The sequence below is a fragment of the Orycteropus afer genome, unplaced genomic scaffold, assembly GCF_000298275.1.
Source record: "Orycteropus afer afer isolate SDZICR_OR568_19922 unplaced genomic scaffold, OryAfe1.0 scaffold00222, whole genome shotgun sequence".
In the NCBI taxonomy this organism is placed as follows: Eukaryota; Metazoa; Chordata; class Mammalia; order Tubulidentata; family Orycteropodidae; genus Orycteropus; species Orycteropus afer.
This window is the reverse complement of record NW_006921809.1, coordinates 4814714-4823213: the sequence shown is the minus strand read 5'-3', so window position 1 is coordinate 4823213 and position 8500 is coordinate 4814714. Positions and strand designations below refer to the sequence as shown.

Genomic DNA, 8500 nt, shown 5'->3' with positions numbered 1-8500 from the left:
TATAAGCTCTGGTGGTGTAGTGCTAAGGCATTTGACTGCTAACTGGAAGGCTGGTGGTTCAAACCCAACAGCCGCTTCTTGGAAGGAAGATTGGGCAATCTACTTCCATAGAGATACTGCCTCAGAAATCCAAGAAGGGGTTGCTATGAGTTGGAATTGACTCCATGGCAGTGAGCATAAGAGTACAGTAAAGAGAATATTAACAAAAATGCAATCAATTCTGTCCTAATGAATTGTATAAAAATAAATAACTCAATGCTGTTAAGTTGGAAAAGGGATTAGTATTTTGAGTTAGTAAAAGTATACTTTTCAACAAAAAGGACAAAGCTAGTCTAGTGGTATTGGAGGAGAGAATAACTATTGAAACCATTTAAAAATATGAGAGAAGATTTTTTTCATGTTATAGTCTTGTCCCATGATCATTTATTGATTCTCATCTCAATTTTTTTAATATTTAAAAATGGAAAGACATTTGCAGGTGATAACATACACTTGTCATGCTGAAGTTTATTTCACTATAATATTTTCAGAGGTTTCATGATAAATTTAAAACAGAAAGGGACCGCCTTAAAAATAAATGAATAAACAAATAAATAAAAATGTCTTTAGCTTTTGCTACCCTACCAAAATCATATGAAGCAACCCATCACCCAGTTTTTTTTTTTTTCTTTTCGTTTTAGTGGAAAAGTGTTATTTTAATGCCCTAATGAATACTATTGAAAACACATTGAACCTGGGAAAATGTAAGTGAAGAGGAATCACAGGGAAATCATGTTGAGAAAGTGTGATAATATTTAGCTAAGGGATGAATCAAGGGTGGCCTGAGATAGAAAGGAAATTGATACCAATGTGAGATTCAAAAATTCTAGTGATGTACTGTTAAGGCATTTGGCTGCTACCCAACAGGTCAGTAGTTCAAAGCCACCAGTTGCTTCACAGAAGAAAGATGAGGCAGTGTGCTTCACAAAGATTTACAGCCTTGGAGACCCAGTGGGGGTCACTATGAGTCAGAATGGACTCAATGGAGGTGAATTTGGCTTGGACTTTATTTTATCATCACATTGTTTTAATTTCTGATTCTTAACATTTTTTAAAAAATTATAGTTGCATGTATCAAAACACATAAAAATAACATTTGGGAGGCATTTGTAATGCATTGAATATGTTAGAAAATCTTCTGTATTTCATTAGTTAGGTTTAACCCATTTCACAGAATACCCAGATTGGTAAAGAAAGATTATTTTACATGAATATATGCTTATGTTAACTATGTGAGTTGCCAAACCACACATGGAAATTTGAAAAGAGAAAGAGAGACATTTTTCTTTGACCTGAAAGTAGGACCACACATACTTTAATAAATTGAAAACAGCTGTGTACGGTCTTTGGCACAGGAAAAATTTTTGAAAGATTACATTTGCACAGTCAGTTTGCATTTTGATACAATCACCATTAATGTATTTACATATCATATAAAGATATATTTAACTGCTTCCAAACATTTTGAATAGTTGAAACATCAACTCTTTGAATTCAGTGTCCTCTTTCATTTCTTTACAGTTTACTGGACATACAATTTGAATAAAACTGTTCAAATGCAAATACTGAAATTAGAATGAATGATAGTAGATATAAAACTATTCTGAAAATTAGGAAATCTTCATTCTTTCATTGACTCTTAAATTTACCAAATGATACTTTGCAAATTATTTAATCCATATATACTCAGTTTTCTTGCATAGTGAACAATGTTTATTATTTACAAAGATTTTTCTGAGAACATAAAAGGTACATGAAGTCTTGGAAAGGTTTCTATATTTATATATTGTCTGATAACTTGAGTCAATATTTTCTCTTTTGCTAGACATTTTTCAGAACATTTTAAAAAAATTAATGCAATCTATTTTTGTAGCCAAAACTGGAATTAGTAGATGCTGAATTGAAATGAATAAGTGTAAATGAGATGAATTTGTCATATCAAAGATTTTCACTTATTACTCTTATTTTCATAATACTGTCAAGCAGCAATTCAAGACAGTATGGAGTGATTCTGACTATGAGGTCATAATCATAAGAAATGTATTTATAAGATCCCTGTGTCAGACATCTGTGAATCTAACCCTCAAATGTAAAGCAACAACCTAGGAATAGTTATGAGTACCTAAAGGTGCAAGGATGACTTTCACAGGGATTTCCTCTTCCACTTTCCTTAGAAAAAACTAAAAACGACCCTAGGTATCAATTAAATACCGTATTTTTTTTCCAGGCACCAATTTTCTTGGAAATAAATTTGAGAGTCAGGAAAAATAATTCGGTCTAGGCATGGATACTTTCTGGGAGAACTTTCACCATGATGGAAAGTGAATGGAGAGGTGAAGTAGAAGACATGCACTATTGCTGTAATTTGTAAACTGATGTGATAACCTCATGTTTTAATATTTTTTGGAATAGAAGGTGAATGCTAGAGGCAGAAATGTCACTTAGAGATAAGGAAAATCATATGCTAAGAATATGTATTAATGTGGATGAGAATTAACTTGAGTGTTTCTTTATTAATTGATAGACTGGTGTAACATGACAATGAAATAATGCAGGTATTCAAGAAACCATATTTTCATAACAACTGTGGCTTGTAATACTGTTGTGTCAGTCATATTTTATTAATTCAGAAGGATAAGCAAAGATAACTTCAATTAATAAAACCTATCTGCACACAAAATATAATGTAGATTTTGATCATACCAGAATTTTTTAGTTATAAAAGATAGACTACTTAGATGAAAAATTGTTTCAAGTTGATAATATTTCAGTTCTGAGTATTAACAAGACATCCTTCCATTTATTTAGTTGGTATACAATTTGGAAAGCCTATAAATATCCATAACGACCAATCAATATTTTAAGATCTGCTTTTGATGTGAAATATCCAAATGTCAAAAATAGATGTTTACTTTTAAGTTAATATTTCTATTTTTACCAGTGATATTTATTCTAATACTGAAACTGATATTCTGAAAACTAGTTTATTCTTCTGTTTTAAAATTATCTTCAATGTGTCTCTTTCCTCCCACATACTGAATTTATCCAAGCATATTTCTTTAGTGAGTTAAAAATGAATTGAGGAGGATGCTTACCTGGCAGGGGAGAAACCATGACCACCACGGTGGTTTTTCCAGGGTGATGCTTGTCCATTGCACTCCGGATGTGCTGACCTCTGCGATTTCCCCAAATGTGAGAAACACCACTGCATAATTTGTAGTAGTGGTGGACTACGTAAGCGCTCTCCCCTGGGCACGGGGAGAAAAAAGAATTGAGGTGTATCTATTAAGTCCCTACTGTTTGCTTAAGTGAAAGATTGACATAAAATAAATGTTATGTTATAGAAATGCTTCTACCTTATTTTTAGGTTTACTATTTTATTAATTTTTATCTCTTTTGTTTTAATAGAGAAATAATTTCTCTGTCCAGGTTCTGTCAGGAGAACAAGTTTCTGAACTTGAAGTAGAAAGGTAATGTACAGTGTAGTGTTTATCAAACTACTGGAAGAGCTGAGGAACAGGAGTTAGGAATAGCTACAACTAGATCACAGATTTTTAGTGGCTTCTAGGGTGTCAGGAAGGTGCAGACAACACCAGAACATTATGGCAATGATCACAGTGGCCTCTAGGAATGAAGGCAATTATTCAAAAGAAAATACCTGACAAATGCTGCAAAAATCTCACATCTGCCAAAACCTGCACACATATCTTCCCATTGCAATCAGAGGAACAATAACATAGCTTTTAGTTCCTTTGCATCTTTCACATTGCATGTACTCCTTTTCATTTGCAGGCTCTTATCTGGAATCTTATGACCAGAAATCTGAAATATCTAGTTCTCAGGCTTCCAGCCCATGCAACACAAGGAGGAGCAGAGGTGAAGGTAATAGTGCCAAGTTGCCAACAGGTAATTTGGCACAAATATTAAATCAGAGAACTTTCTCATGAAAGACAGTATGGCAATTCCAAATATAACAGGAAAGCAGTTAGAGGGATCTTGAGCTTGGAATTTTCTAAGATGTTTTAGTAACTAATTGAAGAACTAAACATACCCAAGATACCCAATGATATTTCTCCAATTCTTTCACTGTCCCCCCAACAATTTTGTCAGTCTTCTAATAAAACCTTAAATTTATTTTATGTTTTAAGTAAGATATGAATATGATTATTAATCTGGATTGATATTTGTAAATTTGGCACTTTAATGCATCTGTAACTGCCTCATAAAATCTGTGGGTATTAATGCAGAATAGGTTATGGGTACTGGAGACCTACTAAAAGCAACAACAAAAGTGAAAGTAGCACCCATCAACAAGCAGAAGTAATCTTTAGCAATAACAGCTCTGACGGAATGTTTCTTAAATTTTATTATTAGCTACTCTTCCTATTTTCAGAATTGAGATAAGTATCTCCTGCTTCTCCAAAGTTTGCTTTACTCCACTTCACTTTTAGAAAAGACTTACGTTAGTATCTGTTTTCTCCAACCAAGCGAAACCCAAAGGGGATTTTGACTTTCATGAAAAAACACAGAAAGCAAAATTAGCGTTCAGCATTTGTTTTGCACCAGGCAGTGCTCACCCCACGCACCGACTGCGGCATCCAAGCTCCTTCCCCACGACCTACACTCAGCCTGTCAGCATCAGGCTGGCATAGCTTGGAACTGTGTCTATGAACACTAGCTGTTAAGTATTATTCTAGATTTTTTGTGTTATTTGGTACGATTTGGTGAGCTATTTTTTGGGTCTGGGAACACGCGAATAAAAAAGAATGAATGGTAATTACTTCTTCACTTTACGCCATTTTGGCTTATGAAAAGTTTCACAGGAACACTCTTTTGGATAGTGAGGGAAACCTTTAATCACCCTTTCCCTTAGTAACTATGGAACAAGTGAAGATTTGTATAAAAGAAAAAATTAGAGTTTTTTGAGGTATACTTTGTTGTGACTATAAAAATAGACTTCTCAGAACAGAGGTGTGTCTGTCTCTTTTTACACTGTGCCTTGTGTCTTTAGCATGATGCCTGTCATATGTTAGAAACGTAGGAAACGTGCTGAATAATGACTGGTCTTTAATTTGTTACACTTAACTCATATAATTTTAGAAAGTTGTTAATATTTTTTTCCTTTGAAGATTATTATCATAGATGAAATAATTTCAAAATAAAGCCATTCTCAATTGATAATTATTAAATCTTGTTAGGGTAGTGTGCTAACAAACACGTTGACCATTCTGCTGATTGAAAGATTACTTCTTCGTGTGCAGTCTTTAGCCAGAGTCTAAAACTGATCTCATATGCGAGCTCTGCTTCATGGCCCTGTGACTGTCGATAGGGGACATTTCTTCTGGCTCATTTTAATCTGACCCACTGCCATTGAGTCAATTCCAACTCATAGTGACCCCCATTGGGTTTCTGAGGTGGTAAATCTTTATAGTAGATTGCCCAGCCTTCCTTCTGTGGAGTGGTTGGTACATTTGAACCACCAAACTTGCGGTTAGCAGTCAAATGCCTGAAGCACTATGGCACCAGAGCTCCTTCATCTTAATTTAGTCATCTGTACCATGTGAATAATAACATCCAGTACATGAGGACCTTCCTTGTGTCCATGATGTGAAATAAGATAAAATAATGTATCAGCTATGAGTTATGCACTCTTTGTGGCAGAAATGATGCTTTAAATATTTCATTTAATTCAGTACTCACAATAATCTTCTAAGTCACGTTCACATGCTATCCACCATTTACATAGAGGAATTAGAGGCTTAGAGATGTTGAATCAATTAATCAACACCACATAGATTAAATGACAGAGCTGTCATTTAAACCCATGACTGAACGCTTCCAGTCAACAATAACAACAACAGTCTAAATGAAAAAACTTCACTAAACTCAGGAAGGCATGGTTACAGAGGAATAGGAAGACTAAAGAGTAGATAGAGATCCTTTAATGTACTATAATAGGAAATATATATATTCAAATTTTATATTGGCCTAAAACTATAAATATTAAATGTTGTTTATACTTCTTTGATTCCATGTTCATTACCTAAAAATTCAATACAGTAAGAGCTTTCAACAAAGTGGAGATCTGTAAGTTAAAATTAAGAATGGGTATCTGTGTGCTATATTAATGAGGTGGGAAACATATTTCTCCAATCAGACACCTAAGAAGCAAATTTTCCCTCTTTCCCCCAATTTTAAAAGTACTTCTGGGCTGTTTTTTCATCTTTGTTTTCTGATAATGAGATTCTAAAATATTCTAAATTCTTTAGATCTTCTGGCAGCTCTGACCAGAATTGTTCAAGTAATTTATTTTTTTTTCTAAAAATGTCTGACAAATTTGATGTAATATATGGCAGTGATTTAAATATAGATTTGTTTTGAAGAATATTCATAAGACATGACTTTAAATTCTAGACTTACTACTCATTATTTAATTAGGTCTTTATTTAAAACAAAGGTCAGCATATATAAACTATATCTTCAATGTTTTTTTTTTTTTTATAAACATTACTAGCCCATATATCTCCTTGCACTGTTTCGAAATGATTCAAGAAAATGAATACCATGTGAAACACAGTTTACGTCATCTTCTTCCATCTATTCAGCATCATTTGCAAGTACTGGTGAGAACAATAAATATTCAAGGGAGAGATGGCAAAAGAGAGAAAAGAAAAAGAGATCTGAGTGGTCCATATTCTGCAGGAAGAACCCCTAATAAAAATTGTTTGTGATCTCATTTAGAAAAACAAAGAGGAACAAAACTGTTTTGAGTATTAAATTAAAACAATGAAATCAAGTGGGACATTTCAAAATTAGTATTATTTTTCTCCCAAGAGCAACTTTTGAGGTGTTTCTTAACCTGTAACAGCAAAATGGCCGTTTAGAGAATAGACACAGACCATCTCCAAAATTAAAAGCAAATGCCCAGAATAAAGGCACATCTCTGAGTCTTCGTCAATGTTATCATATCTGTTGAATGTTTGTTTATTCAGGATAAAAGCACAAAAGAGTACTATAATGGTGAAAAGTGGACAATTGAAAGATGAAGAAGTTTTTACTCTCTACATTTTAAAAGAGATCATTGTAAAAATTATAATTTCATAGAACAAGCATTCTGTGCATTGTAGGATGTTCACTAACATCCCTGACCTCTACTCACTAAACTGTGACACCTCTCCCTGCCACTGCCCAGTTGCAGCAATAAAAAAATGTCTCAGACACTGTCAAATGTCCTGCAGGGGAAAAACTTGCACCCCATTGAGAACTAAGGATGCTTTTCAGAGAAATATTAAGTCAGAATCTTTAAACTTCATTTTGTTCTTTTCTTTCATTCTTGCTTTTGATTCTTCTCAGTATTTGTTTTCCTCATGATTTAGTTTTCTAAGGTTTCCTTTGATATGACAAATCTTTACTTCCACTTATTTGAATTCTATGGACTAAAAAAATTATCAGATTAATAAAGAAGACCATTTTGTAACATGAATGCTGAGTATGGTGAGAAAACTATGAAGTGATCCAATGACTCTGAGGGAAGTGAGACTCCTCAGGGAGAGAGAGGAAAGCAAAGATAATGTTAGAACCACACAACCACCTAGTCTAAGTAACCAAGGAACTAAGCATGTCACACTTAAGTAGAGAATATTTAAGATCAGAAGGTAAAAATGAGAATCTGGGATAAGGATCTGGTGAAAAAGGACAACCCAAAATAAGGAAGAAAGTTATTCAATGATGTCACACTTTACTTCACCCTACCCTCTTCAACCACAGAACACTTTGCAAGGGTGAATCATAAGTTCATTCAGCTCAGCTTTCAATAGAAATGATGCTTGAAATATGATCCCCAAACTTCTGTTTGTATCCATTCCATGAAAAAAGAAGGATTTTGTGACAGATTGTAAACACATTGTTAAATTCAACTGAGTTTTTTCATAGCTACACTTGATCCATGATGAAAGTTTCAAGTCTTTCATATCTTGTCACTGACCAGTAGCAAATAGGTTATGAACCAGCTATTTTGCGTGTACTGCAGTAGAGGATTGCTCTAGCACGCAGAGCACAAGACACAGAGGAAGTGGAAAGAAACCTTAGAAGGTCATAAGGACACTTGGACCTGAGTCACAAGGGACAGACCTGAGGACTCTCCAAAGTAACTGAAAGAAGATTGAGACTGAGATCCTGCAGCTGGTCCTAAGAGCTCTTGGAATTTGACCATATATTAATTAACACGACTTTTATGTGCATCTTTGGCCTGGTGAGCATTGAAACTTTGCGTTACATATGCCCTACAGGGAGAAATTTGTTAGTGAAGAATATAGGAGAAATTTGTGAGAATTCTCTCTTTGGAAGGTTTTAAAGGGGAATTCCGAACTGTCAAAAATGGTTTAGGAAGAAAATAAATTAGCTAATTTTCACTGCAGAGAGGGGTCTCTTGAGAATCCATCAACTGTTTTTTTTTTCTTTT

The 8500-nt window shown here is 34.1% G+C and overlaps 1 non-coding gene across 1 annotated transcript; it reads left to right on the top strand.

Annotated features, from left to right (window-relative positions):
• The first annotated feature begins 3126 nt into the window (after positions 1-3126).
• On the top strand, positions 3127-3290 carry LOC122150755. Its single transcript, XR_006163836.1, has one exon. It is a non-coding gene; the product is annotated as a U1 spliceosomal RNA (small nuclear RNA).
• Positions 3291-8500: the final 5210 nt, after the last annotated feature.